This window comes from Pseudophryne corroboree, unplaced genomic scaffold (genome assembly GCF_028390025.1).
Source record: "Pseudophryne corroboree isolate aPseCor3 unplaced genomic scaffold, aPseCor3.hap2 scaffold_1273, whole genome shotgun sequence".
NCBI classification, from domain to species: Eukaryota; Metazoa; Chordata; class Amphibia; order Anura; family Myobatrachidae; genus Pseudophryne; species Pseudophryne corroboree.
The window spans coordinates 84,417-103,542 of NW_026967898.1; the positions used below are offsets into that span (position 1 = coordinate 84,417).

Genomic DNA, 19,126 nt, shown 5'->3' on the forward strand with positions numbered 1-19,126 from the left:
AGCTGGAAAGATGATTTTAATATATCACTTGTACATTTTGTATTGCTCTTCTGGTGACAATGTAGTTTGTTTTTGTCAATTACCATTTTAATAATCGGGTAAAGAAAATTAATTGGATTTTTGAAAGAAAACAATACTGTCAATATACTATTAAAACAAATTAAAATGGTAAAAGTTATTGTACTTTAAGTAAAAATAAAAGAGCAAAAATATCAATCCCAGTTTTGGATTACTTTAATTAACAAAAAAAAATGCATATAGCAGAGGATAGTTTCAATCTGCCTACCTCTGGGTTATGGACCCAGCATGCTTCCATTACAGTACTCTGCTGCACATGTAAGTGCAAGAGATCCTGAAGCACTCACTCATCATGGGAAAGTACCAATGTGTTTCTTCATTGGTTGATGGAAGAAACATCTTACAAAAACTCTCCAGATTATTGACTATTTAAAGTTTTTATAGGAAACGTTCTAGATGAATGCTTATTAGCCTTTGTCAGTATGTACTTTTGCAAAGTGTCGCTGTGGCGCAATCACTTAGTGTGTACGGCTATTAACCAAAAGGTTGGTGGTTCAATCCCACCCAGGGACGTAATTGACCTTGTTATCAGATTTTTTTGATCTTTAAGTAGACAAGTCAAAATTTCGAAAACCCCTGTTATGGTGTAGGGTACCTGGCCTTCTCTGATGTAATCAGAGTTAGATTTGATTCAGTGATTTTATAAAAACAGCTAGGAAGCACAATTTAGCAGTGGGTTGCAGAGAAAAAGAAATATGCTGGCAGAAAAATCCAATTGAGTGATTAAACAGCTCTTCATTTTCTGGCTTTATTTTTATGATAACAAATTTGTTCTCTGAAAAGTGTCCACAAAGCCAAGTATCTGATTAACATCTTTGTAGGGATGGTTTTTCACCTATTACTAAATTAAACTTGCTTCATTGGAAAGGCAGCAAGATGCATCCTCATTTCAATGTCTACGGAAATAATACAGGTTGACACCAGGAAACATTAACGCCACTGCATCTTTGCTGTTTTCTCATGTGGAAGTCTGTTTAATGTGAAAACAAGGTGATATCTAATTAGCACACAGGTAAGGAATTAAGAAAATCTTTATTTAAGGGTGAAGATGTTTCTCACAAAATCGTTGCCCCAATGCATCATTGAAATTCAAGCTGGAAAGATGATTTTAATATATCACTTGTACATTTTGTATTGCTCTTCTGGTGACAATGTAGTTTGTTTTTTGTCAATTACCATTTTAATAATCGGGTAAAGAAAATTAAGTGGATTTTTGAAAGAAAACAATACTGTCAATTATAAGGGCACGGTCGTGCCCTTATATTAAGGCTGAATCGAACAAACGGAATTCTCCCATAGGGAACTTCTGAGATGGGGGCATGGTTTTTGAGGGGCTACACCTCAAAACTGATAGGACGTACTGAGCTGAAATTTGGCATGGACGCGTAGAATCGTCACCCGCTGCTGCAGGCCAAATTTCAGGGCAAAATAATAAAAAATGAGGAATTGGGAGTAAGCTAAAGTTCCAACTGTCAGTTTTTTTCTGCCACTCCCTCTGTGGCTTTTTGACAACGTTTTCCTATAGAGTGAATGAAGATTTTTTTGGGAAGGCATAACTCAGGATAGAGGACGAATTAAGACTTGGGGTTTGTTTTACTAGATAGAGTATGCCCCAGTGTAGTGCCTTTTGGGGTTGTGGTTTTTCAGAAAGTTATAGGGTTTTTTTAATTAAGAGAAATATGCCCCATTATAGAGATAGGGCATTTCAATTTATTGCGCCTGCGCAGTGACCGCCAGCAGGGGGTGTACAGAGAGTAGCTCTGGCAGTTGGGCACGAGGAGACAGAGCGGGAAGGAGTCACGTGGAGCTGCAGGAGGACAGCCAGCGGTTCCCGGCGTGTGAGTTCATTGAGGTCCATGAAGCGGGAGGAGATCGCCGGAGCTGCGTAGCACTGGGTGAGTTCTGTCAGGCAGCCCACCGCTGTGTACCCAGCTTCCACTTCTCCCCCGCGTGTCCGGCCACCCTCCCCTCTCGCCCGCCCCGGCCACCCTCCCCTCCCGCCCGCCCGCCCGCCCCGCTCGCCCCGCTCGCCCGCCCGCTTGCCCGCTGTGTGCCCGGCCGCCCGCCGGACCTTCCCTGGTGGCTGCCTACGTCTCCTCCCCGCGTCTGTGGTGCGGCTGGCAGTAGGAGGCGTCTCGGGCAGCTGTGTCCGGCCACTCCTCCCTCCTCCTCCTCCCGCTGTGTCCGGCCCTCCCTCCCTGCAGTATGCGGTATTTATCAAGGTCTCTATGGTCACCAGTCACCCCCCCTTCCCCCTCTCGCCCTCCCTGCTGTGTGTCCGTCTCCCCCCCCTGCTGTGTGTCCGTCGCCCCCCCCCTTGCCCTCCCTGCTGTGTGTCCCCCCCCTCCTCCCTGCAGTGTGTTCCCCCCCGCACCCTCCCTGCTGTGTGTCCGGCCACCCTCCCCTCCTCCCGCTGTGTCCGGCCACCCTCCCCTCCTCCCGCTGTGTCCGGCCACCCCCCCTCCCGCTGTGTCCGGCCACCCCCCCCCTCTCGCTGTGTCCGTCCACCCCCTACCTCCCGCTGTGTCCGGCCACCCCCCCCCTCCCGCTGTGACCGGCCACCCCCCCCCCCACTCCCGCTGTGTCTGGCCACCCCCCCCCCCTCCCGCTGTGTCCGGCCACCCTCCCCTCCTCCCGCTGTGTCCGGCCACCCTCCCCTCCTTCCGCTGTGTCCGGCCACCCCCCCCCTCCCGCTGTGTCCGGCCACCCCCCCCTCCCGCTGTGTCCGTCCACCCCCCCCTCCCGCTGTGTCCGGCCACCCCCCCTCCCGCTGTGTCCGGCCACCCCCCCCTCCTCCCGCTGTGTCCGGCCACCCCCCCTCCTCCCGCTGTGTCCGGCCACCCCCCCTCCTCCCGCTGTGTCCGTCCACCCCCCCTCCTCCTCTCTGCTGTGTGTCCGTTCTCCCCCCGCCCTCCCTGCTGTGTGTCCGTCCCCCCCCGCCCTCCCTGCAGCGCCTGACACACGCACACGCAGCGCCTGACACACACGCACACACGCAGCACCTGACACACACACACAGACGCAGCACCTGACACTCACACGGACCTGACACACACGCACACACTCACACGCAGCGCCTGACACACACAGACACGCAGCGCCTGACACACACAGACACGCAGCGCCTGACACACACACACTCACGCACCTGACACACACACTCACGCACCTGACACACACACTCACGCACCTGACACACACACACTCACGCACCTGACACACGCACACTCACGCACCTGACACACGCACACGGCACGCAGCACCTGACACACACACACAGCACCTGACACACACACACGCAGCACCTGACACACAGACATGCAGCGCCTGACACACACACGCAGACACGCAGCACCTGACACACACACGCAGACACGCAGCACCTGACACACACACACACACGCAGCACCTGACACACACACGCAGACATGCAGCACCTGACACACACACGCAGACACGCAGCACCTGACACACACATGCAGACACGCAGCACCTGACACAGACACGCAGCACCTGACACACACACACATACGCAGCACCTGACACACACACACAGCACCTGACACACACACACGCAGCACCTGACACAGACATGCAGCGCCTGACACACACACGCAGACATGCAGCACCTGACACACACATGCAGCACCTGACAGACACACACACACACACACACACACACATGCAGCACCTGACACACCCACACACACAGACATGCAGCACCTGACACACCCACACACACACGCAGCACCTGACACACATACATACATGTGGCATTTAACGCACACACGCACAGCACCTGACACACAATCATATACACTCAGAGCACCTAACACACACATACACTCGCAGCACCTCACACACACTCGTATACACACGCAGCACCTGCCACTCACACATATATACACATGTAGCACCTGCCACTCCCACATACATGAACAGCACCTAACACACACATATATACATGCAGCACCTGACACACACATACACGTGCAGCACCTGACAGTCACACACATACAGATGCGACACAAACACATACACGCTCAACACCTGACACCCACGTGGCAGCTGACACATACAAATGCAGCACCTGAGATACACACATATACACGTGCAGCACCTGAGACACACACATACACGTACAGCACCTGACACACACACACATGTATGTACACGCGCGGCTCCAGGCACACACATACGTACGTACACACGCGGAATTTAAAACACACACACACTTACACGTGCGGCACCTGACACACATGTACGAACACGCGTGGCTCCTGACACACACACACGCGTGGCTCCTGACACACACACACACACACACACATGTACGAACACGCTCGGCTCCTGACACACACACGTATATACGTATACGCACGGCACCTGACACCTACACGTATGTACGTATACACACGGCTCCTGACACCCACACGCATGTACACGCGCGGCTCCTGGCACACACACACACACACACACACACACACACGTACGTACACGCGCGGCACCTGACACACGCCTGTACGTACACACATGCACAGCACCTGACATACACACATGTAGGTACGCGCCACCTGACACACACACACACACACACACGTACACGCACGACACTTGCCACACACGTACGTACACGCACGGCACTGACACGTATGTACGCGCACGGCACCTGACACTCACGTACATACTAGTGATGAGTGGGTTCGGTTCGTCGGAATCCGAACCCCCCGAACTTCACCCATTTTACACGGGTCCGAGGCAGGTTCGAACCTTCCCGCCTTGCTCGGCTAGCCCGAGCGCGCACGAACGTCATCATCCCGCTGTCGGATTCTCACGAGATTCGGATGTCTGCATTCGTGGAAAGGGATCCCATGTGTAAACATGGGACCCCTTTCAGTCCGTCTGGTCCGGGTGTTCGGTTTGTTGTTTTGCCAAGTACGTGGATTTAATCTGGAACCTGGATCAGGTGAGTATAATTATCTTTTATTTTCAGGTACCCGTGGATTCTACTTGGAGAAGAGGACCGACTGCTTCATGTCAACATAGGTAAGTATGTGTGTGTCGGCAGGTGGGAAATAAAGTTATACTTTCACGGTGTCTGTGTCCTGTTTTTATTTGGGTATTTTTCCCCCAGTAGAACTACAGGTACCAGCGGGCCCGTTTTTCTCCTGCATGCTGGTACTTGTGGTTCTCCAAGTACCAGCTTGCGGGGGAGGCTTGCTGGGACTTGTAGTACTACTAGAAAAAACAATATTCTTTAAATTTTCTCAAGGCTATCAGCCTCCCATCCGCAGCCCTTGGATGGGGGGGACAGCCTCGGGCTTCACCCCTGGCCCTTAGGTGGCTGGGGGGGGGGACCCCTTGATTGAAGGGGTCCCCACTCCCCCAGGGTACCCCGGCCAGGGGTGACTAGTTGGATATTTAATGCCACGGCCGCAGGGCACTGTATAAAAGTGACCCCCGGCTGTGGCATTATCTGTCCAGCTAGTGGAGCCCGATGCTGGTGTAAAAAATACGGGGGACCCCTACTCTTTTTGTCCCCCGTATTTTTTGCACCAGCACCAGGCGCAGAGCCCGGTGCTGGTTTTAAAAATACGGGGGATCCCCTGTCCGTTTTTCCCCCGGATTTTTAGAACCAGGACCGGCTCGAAGAGCCCGAGGCTGGTTATGCTTTGGAGGGGGGACCCACGCAATTTTTTTTTCGGGTTTTTCACATTCCATTTAAAAAATAAATAATATTTTAAAAAATATATAAATAATACTTGTGCCTCCAAAAAAGACAAACCAAGTACCTAATCCCTTCTAATATAAATAGATATGCTATTACCAAAAAAAAAAAACATGTTTTTAAAATTTTTTTATTAGATTCCGCCAGCAAAGTGTGGCGGATTGAAAATGACGAATTTACTGTTTAAAAGCACTGTTGTCGAATTTACAAACTTCAATTGAATATACTTTTGTCGAATTGCCGCATTTGTACCATTGCAGAAAAGTCGAATTTGTCAAATGTCGAATTTTAAAGTCGAATTTTGAAAGCCTGTAAGAATAGGCTCCGTCCCCTTCTACCCCTGTACCTTGCTCTCTCCTGTCTGTGCTCTCTCCCGTCTGTAGGACTAGGCCCCGCCCCCTTCTTACCCTCCTGTGACTGCTCTCTCCTGACAAGTGGACCAGGCCTGCCCCCTACACGCTGCTGGTGTCTTCATTGTTACTTGGTCTGGAGCTCCGTTGGGGAGAGAACGCACGTGAGCTCATTAAGAATGAGGAACTGGGATGTTTTAATTTTATTGTGAGTAGTGTAGTGTGGTGATGTAGTATGTTGTATGGGGGGTATAGTGTAATTATGAAGTGCAGCATATGGGAGGGCTGTAGCATAGTGATGTAGTGTGGCATATGGGGGGTGGTAGCGCATAGGCGTGCGTACAGGGGGTGCCTGGTGCGCACAGGCACTCCCTAATGTCCAGCACCGCTGCACGCCACGCTTGAGTAGCACAGTGATCGCTGAGTGTGTGATCGGTGGAGCCTAGCCTGCAGCTCATTTCCGTACCTCCCACCACCGCTGCACCCGACCCCCCTCTGCCTGCTGCTAATACTATGCTGAGTGCATTCATCGGCGGCCTCACTGGGGGGACTGGCGTCACCTTGCAATGTGACGTGGTGATGTCCGCCCATGCTCTCCTCCCGCCCACCTGTGCTTTCCTCCTGCTGCGGTCTCTCAGTCCTAGTGTGCCGCGGCCGCCACACCACTGGCAGTGTTCCTCTAGGAGGGACTGGGAGCTGCTGGCAGACACATTCTGCTGAGACTTACTTGTCAGTGCGGGTTCCGGACGGCAGGCGGCGGGTGGGAGGGCAGACGGGGAGCAGGTGTCACAAGGAGTGTGTGGGTAACTAATTAACAATACTTCCGCTCAACGTGGCACTGCTGGTCCTTCATCTCCCATGTCTCTTCACCAGGTGGCGGGCGGCCCGGAAATTAAGTGATGTGTTGTGCAGCAGTCAGTGTGAAGTGACTGTGAGTAACACTGGTGGTGCTGATGATGCTGCTGCAGAATCTGGAAGCAATTAATTCATAAATATAATGTACTCTATCAGTGTTTCTCTGACGTCCTAGTGGATGCTGGGAACTCCGTAAGGACCATGGGGATTAGCGGCTCCGCAGGATACTGGGCACAAAAGTAAAGCTTTAGGACTACCTGGTGTGCACTGGCTCCTCCCCCTATGACAATCCTCCAAGCCTCAGTTAGATTTTTGTGCCCGGCCGAGAAGGGTGCACACTAGGGGCTCTCCTGAGCTTCTTAGTGAAAGTTTTGTTTTAGGTTTTTTATTTTCAGTGAGACCTGCTGGCAACAGGCTCACTGCATCGAGGGACTAAGGGGAGAAGAAGCGAACTCACCTGCGTGCAGAGTGGATTGGGCTTCTTAGGCTACTGGACACCATTAGCTCCAGAGGGACCGAACACAGGCCCAGCCTCGGAGCTCGGTCCCAGAGCCGCGCCGCCGGCCCCCTTACAGAGCCAGAAGCAAGAAGAGGTCCGGAAAATCGGCGGCAGAAGACATCCTGTCTTCACCAAGGTAGCGCACAGCACTGCAGCTGTGCGCCATTGCTCCTCAGCACACTTCACACTTCGGTCACTGAGGGTGCAGGGCGCTAGGGGGGGGCGCCCTGAGCAGCAATAGAAACACCTTGGCTGGCGAAAATACATCACAAATAGCCCCCAGGGCTATATGGATGAATTTTAACCCCTGGCAGATTCCACAGAAAAACGGGAGAAAAGGCCGCCGAGAAGGGGGCGGAGCCTATCTCCTCAGCACACTGGCGCCATTTTCTCTCACAGCGCCGTTGGAGGGAAACTCCCTGGCTCTCCCCTGCAGTTACTACACTACAGAAAGGGGTTAAAAAAGAGAGGGGGGCACTAATTAGGCGTAGTATAACAATACAGCAGCTATAAGGGGAAAAACACTTATATAAGGTTATCCCTGTATATATATATATATATAGCGCTCTGGTGTGTGCTGGCATACTCTCCCTCTGTCTCCCCAAAGGGCTAGTGGGGTCCTGTCCTCTATCAGAGCATTCCCTGTGTGTGTGCTGTGTGTCGGTACGATTGTGTCGACATGTATGAGGAGGAAAATGGTGTGGAGGCGGAGCAATTGCCTGTAATGGAGTTGTCACCCCCTAGGGAGTCGACACCTGAGTGGCTGAGCTTATGGAAGGAATTACGTAACAGTGTCAGCTCTTTACAAAAGATTGATGACATGAGACAGCCGGCTACTCAGCCTGTGCCTGTCCAGGTGTCTCAAAAGCCATCAGGGGCTCTAAAACGCCCGTTACCGCAGATGGCAGATACAGACGCCGACACGGATACTGATTCCAGTGTCGACGATTAAGAGACGAATGTGACTTCCAGTAGGGCCACACGTTACATGATTGAGGCTATGGAAAATGTTTTTACACATTTCTGATAATACCAGTACCACTAAAAAGGCTATTATGTTGGGTGAGAAAAAACTGCCTGTAGTTTTTCCTGCATCTGAGGAATTAAATGAAGTGTGTGATGATGCGTGGGTTTCCCCCGATAAAAACTGTTAATTCCTAAAAAGTTATTAGCATCATACCCCTTCCCGCCAGAGGATAGGGCACATTGGGAAACACCCCCTAGGGTGAATAAAGCGCTCACACGCTTGTCTAAACAGGTGGCACTACCGTCCCCGGATACGGCCGCCCTTAAGGAACCTGCTGACAGAAAGCAGTAAAATATCCTAAAATGTATATACACTCACACGGGTGTGATACTGCGACCAGCAATCGCCTCAGCCTGGATGTGCAGTGCTGGGGTGGCTTGGTCGGATTCCCTGACTGACAATATTGATACCCTAGATAGGGACAGTATATTACTGACTATAGAGCATTTAAAAGATGCTTTCTATATATGCGTGATGCACAGAGGGATATTTGCCGACTGGCATCAAGAGTAAGTGCGCTGTCCATTTCTGCCAGAAGAGGGTTATGGACAAGACAGTGGTCAGGTGATGCTGATTCCAAAAGGCATACGGAAGTATCGCCTTATAAAAGGGAGGAGTTATTTGGGGTAGGTCTAACAGACCTGGTGGCCACGGCAACGGCTGGGAAATCCACATTTTTACCCCAGGTAGCCTCTCAACATAAGAAGACGCCGTATTATCAGGCGCAGTCCTTTGGGCCCCATAAGGGCAAGCGGGCAAAAGGCTCCTCATTTCTGCCCCGTGGCAGAGGGAGAGGAAAAAGGCTGCAGCAAACAGCCAGTTCCCAGGAACAGAAACGGTGGGGGCCCATCTCATAAATTTCAGCGTGCAGTGGGCTCACTCACAGGTGGACCCCTGGATCCTTCAGGTGGTATCTCAGGGGTACAAATTGGAATTTGAGACGTCTCCCCTTCGCCGTTTTCCTAAAGTCTGCTTTACCGACGTCTCCCTCCGACAGGGAGGCGGTATGGGAAGCCATTCACAAGCTGTATTCCCAGCAGGTGATAATCAAGGTACCCCTCCTACAACAGGGAAAGGGGTATTATTCCACGCTGTTTGTGGTACCGAAGCCGGACGGCTCGGTGAGACCTAATTTAAATCTGAAATCCTTGAACACTTACATACAAAGGTTCAAATTCAAGATGGAGTCACTCAGAGCGGTGATGGCAAACCGGGAAGAAGGGGATTATATGGTGTCTCTGGACATCAAGGATGCTTATCTCCATGTCCCAAATTACCCTTCTCACCAAGGGTACCTCAGGTTTGTGGTACAGAACTGTCACTATCAGTTTCAGACGCTGCCGTTTGGTTTGTCCACGGCACCCCGGGTCTTTACCAAAGTAATGGCCGAAATGATGATACTCCTTCGAAGGAAGGGAGTTTTAATTATCCCTTACTTGGACGATCTCCGGATAAGGGCAAGATCCAGGGAACAGTTGGTAGTCGGGGTAGCACTATCTCAGGTAGTGTTGCGGCAGCACGGTTGGATTCTTAATATTCCAAAATCGCAGCTGATTCCGACGACACGTCTTCTATTCCTAAGGATGATCCTGGACACAGTCCAGAAAATAAGAATTTACTTACCGATAATTCTATTTCTCATAGTCCGTAGTGGATGCTGGGGACTCCGAAAGGACCATGGGGAATAGCGGCTCCGCAGGAGACTGGGCACAAAGTAAAAGCTTTAGGACTAGCTGGTGTGCACTGGCTCCTCCCCCTATGACCCTCCTCCAAGCCTCAGTTAGGATACTGTGCCCGGACGAGCGTACACAATAAGGAAGGATTTTGAATCCCGGGTAAGACTCATACCAGCCACACCAATCACACCGTACAACTTGTGATCTGAACCCAGTTAACAGCATGATAACAGAAGGAGCCTCTGAAAAGATGGCTCACAACAACAATAACCCGATTTTTGTAACAATAACTATGTACAAGTAATGCAGACAATCCGCACTTGGGATGGGCGCCCAGCATCCACTACAGACTATGAGAAATAGAATTATCGGTAAGTAAATTCTTATTTTCTCTAACGTCCTAGTGGATGCTGGGGACTCCGAAAGGACCATGGGGATTATACCAAAGCTCCCAACCGGGTGGGAGAGTGCGGATGACTCTGCAGCACCGAATGAGAGAACTCCAGGTCCTCCTCAGCCAGGGTATCAAATTTGTAGAATTTAGCAAACATGTTTTCCCCTGACCAAGTAGCTGCTCGGCAAAGTTGTAAAGCCGAGACCCCTCGGGCAGCCGCCCAAGATGAGCCCACTTTCCGTGTGGAATGGGCTTTTACAGATTTTGGCTGTGGCAGGCCTGCCACAGAATGTGCAAGCTGAATTGTACTACAAATCCAACGAGCAATCGTCTGCTTAGAAGCAGGAGCACCCAGCTTGCTGGGTGCATACAGGATAAACAGCGAATCAGATTTTCTGACTCCAGCCGTCCTGGAAACATATATTTTCAGGGCCCTGACTACGTCCAGCAACTTGGAATCCTCCAAGTCCCTAGTAGCCGCAGGCACCACATATGAAAAATTAGGTAAGGGCTTTTATAGGATAAAGCCGCCAATTCTGAGACACGATGTACAGAGAGCCAACGTAAAAAATAACAATGTTTATTAATAAAACATATAAAAAGATTAATTGTCAAATAACCGGTGAAAAATATATATAAATATATATAAGAACATTCTACCTTTGAGAAAGTCACGTGAACGTGACGAAACGCGTCAGGACCCGCCCCTATCCACACTCAGCTCAGGTGAAATCTTCCAGGTGTTCCTTGGTCCCCGCTGCACCCTCCTTCTACAGCATCCGACATCAGCGGCTTCAGCGCACACGCCGCCACGACCGGGTTGTGAGAGAGACGATCCATTCCTTTCCGCTGCACAGCGTATATGGGCATTGCAGGACATTGAAGCCGAGGACGCTCGGCTCTTACCAGCCCATTTTGGAAAGGTATTGAATATCAATTTCAACTGAGGGACTTTTTTATTCATTAGGATCCTACCAACACACCTGGTATTTATCAACTATCTAACAAGTGAATCACGGAACTTTTCACCCCAATAAGCTGAGTCATTACAATATACCACTAGTTCACGTCTAGTGACTGTTCTTATATATATTTGTATATATTTTTCACCGGTTATTTGACAATTAATCTTTTTATATGTTTTATTAATAAACATTGTTATTTTTTACGTTGGCTCTCTGTACATCATGTTTCGTTCCTGATATTCAGCGCAGCCGTTTGTTCTTTTTCTATGCTATCACCACAATACTACACATAGTATTCCGGCAAGCGCAGACTATCAGGAACATAAAATTGTGATTATTTAATTCTATGAAACACGTATTGGTTTTCACTTTTTATTTTGATGATTAGGCACTCGTTTGTTGCAGTTTTTTGTTTTGGTCAATTCTGAGACACGCCTGGCTGAAGCCAGGGCTAACAGCATTACCACTTTCCATGTGAGATATTTTAAGTCCACAGTGGTGAGTGGTTCAAACCAATGTGATTTTAGGAATCCCAAAACTACATTGAGATCCCAAGGTGCCACTGGAGGCACAAAAGGAGGCTGTATATGCAGTACTCCCTTGACAAACGTCTGAACTTCAGGAACAGAAGCCAGTTCTTTTTGGAAGAATATTGACAGGGCCGAAATTTGAACCTTAATGGACCCTAATTTGAGGCCCATAGACAGTCCTGTTTGCAGGAAATGCAGGAAACGACCCAGTTGAAATTCCTCTGTAGGGGCCTTCCTGGCCTCGCACCACGCAACATATTTACGCCAAATACGGTGATAATGTTGTATGGTTACATCCTTCCTGGCTTTGATCAGGGTAGGGATGACTTCATCCGGAATGCCTTTTTCCTTCAGGATCCGGCGTTCAACCGCCATGCCGTCAAACGCAGCCGCGGTAAGTCTTGGAACAGACATGGTCCCTGCTGGAGCAGGTCCTTTCTTAGAGGTAGAGGCCACGGGTCTTCCGTGAGCATCTCTTGAATTTCCGGGTACCAAGTCCTTCTTGGCCAATCCGGAGCCACGAGTATAGTCTTTACTCCTCTCCTTCTTATGATTCTCAGTACTTTTGGTATGAGAGGAAGAGGAGGGAACACATACACTGACTGGTACACCCACGGTGTTACCAGAGAGTCCACAGCTATTGCCTGAGGGTCCCTTGACCTGGCGCAATATCTGTCCAGTTTTTTGTTGAGGCGGGACGCCATCATGTCCACCCTTTGGTTTTTCCCAACGGTTCACAATCATGTGGAAGACTTCTGGGTGAAGTCCCCACTCCCCCGGGTGAAGATCGTGTCTGCTGAGGAAGTCTGCTTCCCAGTTGTCCACTCCCGGAATGAACACTGCTGACAGTGCTATCACATGATTCTCCGCCCAGCGAAGAATCCTTGCCACTTCCATCATTGCCCTCCTGCTTCTTGTGCCGCCCTGTCTGTTTACGTGGGCGACTGCCGTGATGTTGTCCGACTGGATCAACACCGGCTGACCCTGAAGCAGAGGTCTTGCCTGACTTAGGGCATTGTAAATGGCCCTTAGTTCCAGGATATTTATGTGAAGTGACGTTTCCATGCTTGACCACAAGCCCTGGAAATTTCTTCCCTGTGTGACTGCTCCCCAGCCTCTCAGGCTGGCATCCGTGGTCACCAGGACCCAATCCTGAATGCCGAATCTGCGGCCCTCTAGGAGATGAGCACTCTGTAACCACCACAGGAGAGACACCCTTGTCCTTGGAGACAGGGTTATCCGCTGATGCATTTGAAGATGCGATCCGGACCATTTGTCCAGCAGATCCCACTGAAAAGTTCTTGCGTGGAATCTGCCGAATGGAATCGCTTCGTAAGAAGCCACCATCTTTCCCAGGACCATTGTGCATTGATGTACTGACACTTGGCCTGGTCTTAGGAGGTTCCTGACTATGTCGGATAACTCCTTGGCTTTCTCCTCCGGGAGAAACACCTTTTTCTGTACTGTGTCCAGAATCATCCCTAGGAACAGCAGACGTGTCGTCGGAATCAGCTGCGATTTTGGAATATTTAGAATCCATCCGTGCTGTCGTAGTACTACTTGAGATAGTGCTACTCCGACCTCTAACTGTTCTCTGGACCTTGCCTGCTTACTTTGTGCCTTCCAATGCACAATGCAAACTACAGGTAGTGCTGCAGGGCCCACACCCTTTTACTTGCCGTACAGAGCAGCTCTGGAGCTGTTACAGTGCCCAGCTGCTGCAAGAAATCAGCTTGAATGCTTCAGGGGCTGGGGCATAGCCAACATGAGCCCCACACCGAAGGAGGGTGGAGGTGTTTAATGCGAACTAGGGGTCATCCAAGCGCCGCAAAAGGCCGCCATGCCCTGCACGCCCCTTTTCTCTTTTCATATGCAGACGAGGGTTGAAGCCAACTTTGACCCACTGCTTGGATGACATCACCGTATGCAAATCCATCTGCTGCAGGCCTTCCCCCAGGAATGCTTGCACTAGTTGTTGCATTTGGTTTGTTGTTTGGGGGTGCTTCATTATTAGGCAGCCTTCTGCCCTCCCATGTTCATCTGAAAATTTGTGTTCTCCCTGCAGTTGTTGTCCCCAGATGAGAGTTCCCTTGTGCTGCCTCAGTTGAATCTCCTTTACTTGACAGAGATGTGCCTGAGCAGCGGCCCTCCCCAGCCCTATCCCAAATCATACTTATTTTGCATAGGAGATACCATGGTCATGAAGATTGTTCTCCCAGGGTGAGGTTCATTCATTGCATTCTGGGTATGCTGACCCCTGTGATTTCCCCAAATGTGGGAAACTCGACTGTATTATTTGTGGTAGTGGGGGACTGTGTTTGTGCTTTCCTCTGGTCAGCTCTGGTAAAAGTCAGATTTATTTGTCTCAGATCTTCCTCTAGCCTTGTTCTTCTTTCGAGAGTTCCCTTGTGCTGCCTCAGTTGGATCTCCTTCACTTGACAGGGGGGTACCCGAGCAGCGACCCTCCCCAGCTCTAGCCCAACTTCTACTTACCTGGCAGGTGAGATACTATGATCATGTAGGTGCTTCTCCCAGGGCAAGGCTCACCCATTGCACTCTGGGTGTGCTGCTCCTGCGATTTCCCCAAATGTGGGAAACTTGACTGCATAATTTGTGTTTCCCCTGGTCGGCTCTCATATAATTCAGATCTCTTTGTCTCAGGTCTCTCTCCAGCCTAGTTTGCTGTCTGTTTCAACTTCTCTTTTCTTGAGCCGCTCCCTTCTATGCCCTTGCGCACTATCCTGACTTCTCCCGTCTGCTTACTTTGTGCCTTCCAATGCACAATGCAAACTACAGGTAGTGCTGCAGGGCCCACACCCTTTTACTTGCCGTTCAGAGCAGCTCTGGAGCTGTTACAGTGCCCAGCTGCTGCAAGAAATCAGCTTGAATGCTTCAGGGGCTGGGGCATAGCCAACATGAGCCCCACACCGAAGGAGGGTGGAGGTGTTTAATGCGAACTAGGGGTCATCCAAGCGCCGCAAAAGTCCGCCATGCCCTGCACGCCCCTTTTCTCTTTTCATATGCAGACGAGGGTTGAAGCCTACTTTGACCCACTGCTTGGATGACATCACCATATGCAAATCCATCTGCTGCTGGCCTTCCCCCAGGAATGCTTGTACTAGTTGTTGCATTTGGTTTGTTGTTTGGGGGTGCTTCAGTATTAGGCAGCCTTCTGCCCTCCCATGTTTATCTGGAAATATGTGTTCTCCCTGCAGTTGTTGTCCCCAGATGAGAGTTCCCTTGTGCTGCCTCAGTTGAATCTCCTTTACTTGACAGAGATGTGCCTGAGCAGCGGCCCTCCCCAGCCCTATCCCAAATCATACTTATTTTGCATTGGCGATACCATGGTCATGAAGATTGTTCTCCCAGGGTGAGGTTCATTCATTGCATTCTGGGTATGCTGACCCCTGTGATTTCCCCAAATGTGGGAAACACGACTGCATTATTTGTGGTAGTGGGGGACTGTGTTTGTGCTTTCCTCTGGACAGCTCTGGTAAAAGTCAGATTTATTTGTCTCAGATCTTCCTCTAGCCTTGTTCTTCTTTCGAGAGTTCCCTTGTGCTGCCTCAGTTGGATCTCTTTCACTTGACAGGGGGGTGCCAGAGCAGCGACCCTCCCCAGCTCTAGCCCAACTCCTACTTACCTGCCAGGTGAGATACTTTGATCATGAAGGTGCTTCTCCCAGGGCAAGGCTCACCCATTGCACTCTGGGTGTGGTGCCCCTGCGATTTCCCCAAATGTGGGAAGCTTGACTGCATAATTTGTGTTTCCCCTGGTCAGCTCTCGTATAATTCAGATCTCTTTGTCTCAGGTCTCTCTCCAGCCTAGTTTGCTGTCTGTTTCCACTTCTTTTTTCATGAGCCCCTCCCTTTTATACCCTTGTGCACTATCCTGACTTCTCCTCCTGTCTGCTTACTTTGTGCCTTCCAATGCACAATGCAAACTACAGGTAGTGCTGCAGGGCCCACACCCTTTTACTTGCCGTACAGAGCAGCTCTGGAGCTGTTACAGTGCCCAGCTGCTGCAAGAAATCAGCTTGAATGCTTCAGGGGCTGGGGCATAGCCAACATGAGCCCCACACCGAAGGAGGGTGGAGGTGTTTAATGTGAACTAGGGGTCATCCAAGCGCCGCAAAAGGCCGCCATGCCCTGCACGCCCCTTTTCTCTTTTCATATGCAGACGAGGGTTGAAGCCAACTTTGACCCACTGCTTGGATGACATCACCGTATGCAAATCCATCTGCTGCAGGCCTTCCCCCAGGAATGCTTGCACTAGTTGTTGCATTTGGTTTGTTGTTTGGGGGTGCTTCAGTATTAGGCAGCCTTCTGCCCTCCCATGTTCATCTGAAAATATGTGTTCTCCCTGCAGTTGTTGTCCCCAGATGAGAGTTCCCTTGTGCTGCCTCAGTTGAATCTCCTTTACTTGACAGAGATGTGCCTGAGCAGCGGCCCTCCCCAGCCCTATCCCAAATCATACTTATTTTGCATAGGAGATACCATGGTCATGAAGATTGTTCTCCCAGGGTGAGGTTCATTCATTGTATTCTGGGTATGCTGACCCCTGTGATTTCCCCAAATGTGGGAAACTCGACTGCATTATTTGTGGTAGTGGGGGACTGTGTTTGTGCTTTCCTCTGGTCAGCTCTGGTAAAAGTCAGATTTATTTGTCTCAGATCTTCCTCTAGCCTTGTTCTTCTTTCGAGAGTTCCCTTGTGCTGCCTCAGTTGGATCTCTTTCACTTGACAGGGGGGTGCCCGAGCAGCGACCCTCCCCAGCTCTAGCCCAACTCCTACTTACCTGCCAGGTGAGATACTATGATCATGAAGGTGCTTCTCCCAGGGCAAGGCTCACCCATTGCACTCTGATTTCCCCAAATGTGGGAAGCTTGACTGCATAATTTGTGTTTCCCCTGGTCGGCTCTCGTATAATTCAGATCTCTTTGTCTCAGGTCTCTCTCCAGCCTAGTTTGCTGTCTGTTTCCACTTCTTTTTTCATGAGCTCCTCCCTTTTATACCCTTGTGCACTATCCTGACTTCTCCTCCTGTCTGCTTACTTTGTGCCTTCCAATGCACAATGCAAACTACAGGTAGTGCTGCAGGGCCCACACCCTTTTACTTGCCGTACAGAGCAGCTCTGGAGCTGTTACAGTGCCCAGCTGCTGCAAGAAATCAGCTTGAATGCTTCAGGGGCTGGGGCATAGCCAACATGAGCCCCACACCGAAGGAGGGTGGAGGTGTTTAATGCGAACTAGGGGTCATCCAAGCGCCGCAAAAGGCCGCCATGCCCTGCACGCCCCTTTTCTCTTTTCATATGCAGACGAGGGTTGAAGCCAACTTTGACCCACTGCTTGGATGACATCACCGTATGCAAATCCATCTGCTGCAGGCCTTCCCCCAGGAATGCTTGCACTAGTTGTTGCATTTGGTTTGTTGTTTGGGGGTGCTTCAGTATTAGGCTGCCTTCTGCCCTCCCATGTTCATCTGAAAATATGTGTTCTCCCTGCAGTTGTTGTCCCCAGATGAGAGTTCCCTTGTGCTGCCTCAGTTGAATCTCCTTTACTTGACAGAGATGTGCCTGAGCAGCGGCCCTCCCCAGCCCTATCCCAAATCATACTTATTTTGCATAGGAGATACCATGGTCATGAAGATTGTTCTCCCAGGGTGAGGTTCATTCATTGCATTCTGGGTATGCTGACCCCTGTGATTTTCCCAAATTTGGGAAACTCGACTGCATTATTTGTGGTAGTGGGGGACTGTGTTTGTGCTTTCCTCTGGTCAGCTCTGGTAAAAGTCAGATTTCTTTGTCTCAGATCTTCCTCTAGCCTTGTTCTTCTTTCGAGAGTTTCCTTGTGCTGCCTCAGTTGGATCTCCTTCACTTGACAGGGGGGTGCCCGAGCAGCGACCCTCCCAAGCTCTAGCCCAACTCCTACTTACCTGCCAGGTGAGATACTATAATCAGGAAGGTGCTTCTCCCAGGGCAAGGCTCACCCATTGCACTCTGGGTGTGCTGCTCCTGCGATTTCCCCAAATGTGGGAAACTTGACTGCATAATTTGTGTTTCCCCTGGTCGGCTCTCGTATAATTCAGATCTCTTTGTCTCAGGTCTCTCTCCAGCCTAGTTTGCTGTCTGTTTCAACTTCTCTTTTCTTGAGCCGCTCCCTTCTATGCCCTTGCGCACTATCCTGACTTCTCCCGTCTGCTAACTTTGTGCCTTCCAATGCACAATGCAAACTACAGGTAGTGCTGCAGGGCCCACACCCTTTTACTTGCCGTTCAGAGCAGCTCTGGAGCTGTTACAGTGCCCAGCTGCTGCAATAAATCAGCTTGAATGCTTCAGGGGATGGGGCATGGCCAACATGAGCCCCACACCAAAGGAGGGTGGGGGTGTTTAATGCGAACTAGGGGTAATCCAAGCACCGCAAAGGCCGCCATGCCCTGCACGCCCCTTTTCTCTTTTCATATGCAGATGAGGGTTGAAGCCAACTTTGACCCACTGCTTGGATGACATCACCGTATGCAAATCCGTCTTCTGCAGAACTTCCCCCAGGAATGCTTGCACTAGTTGTTGCATTTGGTTTGTTGTTTGGGAGTGCTTCTGTATTAGGCAGCCTTCTGCCCTCCCATGTTCATCTGAAAATATGTGTTCTCCCTGCAGTTGTTGTCCCCAGATGAGAGTTCCCTTGTGCTGCCTCAGTTGAATCTCCTTTACTTGACAGAGATGTGCATGAGCAGCGGCCCTCCCCAGCCCTATCCCAAATCATACTTATTTTGCATAGGAGATACCATGGTCATGAAGATTACTCTCCCAGGGTGAGGTTCATTCATTGCATTCTGGGTATGCTGACCCCTGTGATTTCCCCAAATGTGGGAAACGCGACTGCTTTATTTGTTGGTAGTGGGGGACTGTGTTTGTGTTTTCCTCTGGTCAGCTCTGGTAAAAGTCAAATTTCTTTGTTTCAGATCTTCCTCTAGCCTTGTTCTTCTTTCGAGAGTTTCCTTGTGCTGCCTCAGTTGGATCTCCTTCAC

At 50.3% G+C, this 19,126-nt stretch overlaps 7 non-coding genes and 1 pseudogene across 7 annotated transcripts; all 8 read left to right on the plus strand.

Annotated features, from left to right (window-relative positions):
- The first annotated feature begins 14,271 nt into the window (after positions 1 to 14,271).
- Positions 14,272 to 14,435, plus strand: LOC134993320 (U1 spliceosomal RNA). The gene has a single exon (XR_010197176.1). It is a non-coding gene; the product is annotated as a U1 spliceosomal RNA (small nuclear RNA).
- A 152-nt stretch (positions 14,436 to 14,587) lies between these two features.
- On the plus strand, positions 14,588 to 14,729 carry LOC134993232 (U1 spliceosomal RNA; annotated as a pseudogene).
- A 692-nt stretch (positions 14,730 to 15,421) lies between these two features.
- On the plus strand, positions 15,422 to 15,585 carry LOC134993339 (U1 spliceosomal RNA). The gene has a single exon (XR_010197194.1). It is a non-coding gene; the product is annotated as a U1 spliceosomal RNA (small nuclear RNA).
- A 152-nt stretch (positions 15,586 to 15,737) lies between these two features.
- On the plus strand, positions 15,738 to 15,900 carry LOC134993285 (U1 spliceosomal RNA). The gene has a single exon (XR_010197147.1). It is a non-coding gene; the product is annotated as a U1 spliceosomal RNA (small nuclear RNA).
- Positions 15,901 to 16,574: 674 nt separating this feature from the next.
- LOC134993316 (U1 spliceosomal RNA) lies at positions 16,575 to 16,738 on the plus strand. The gene has a single exon (XR_010197173.1). It is a non-coding gene; the product is annotated as a U1 spliceosomal RNA (small nuclear RNA).
- A 972-nt stretch (positions 16,739 to 17,710) lies between these two features.
- On the plus strand, positions 17,711 to 17,874 carry LOC134993315 (U1 spliceosomal RNA). Its single transcript, XR_010197172.1, has one exon. It is a non-coding gene; the product is annotated as a U1 spliceosomal RNA (small nuclear RNA).
- A 152-nt stretch (positions 17,875 to 18,026) lies between these two features.
- LOC134993261 (U1 spliceosomal RNA) lies at positions 18,027 to 18,189 on the plus strand. Its single transcript, XR_010197126.1, has one exon. It is a non-coding gene; the product is annotated as a U1 spliceosomal RNA (small nuclear RNA).
- A 670-nt stretch (positions 18,190 to 18,859) lies between these two features.
- On the plus strand, positions 18,860 to 19,024 carry LOC134993243 (U1 spliceosomal RNA). The gene has a single exon (XR_010197111.1). It is a non-coding gene; the product is annotated as a U1 spliceosomal RNA (small nuclear RNA).
- The last annotated feature ends 102 nt before the right edge of the window (positions 19,025 to 19,126 follow it).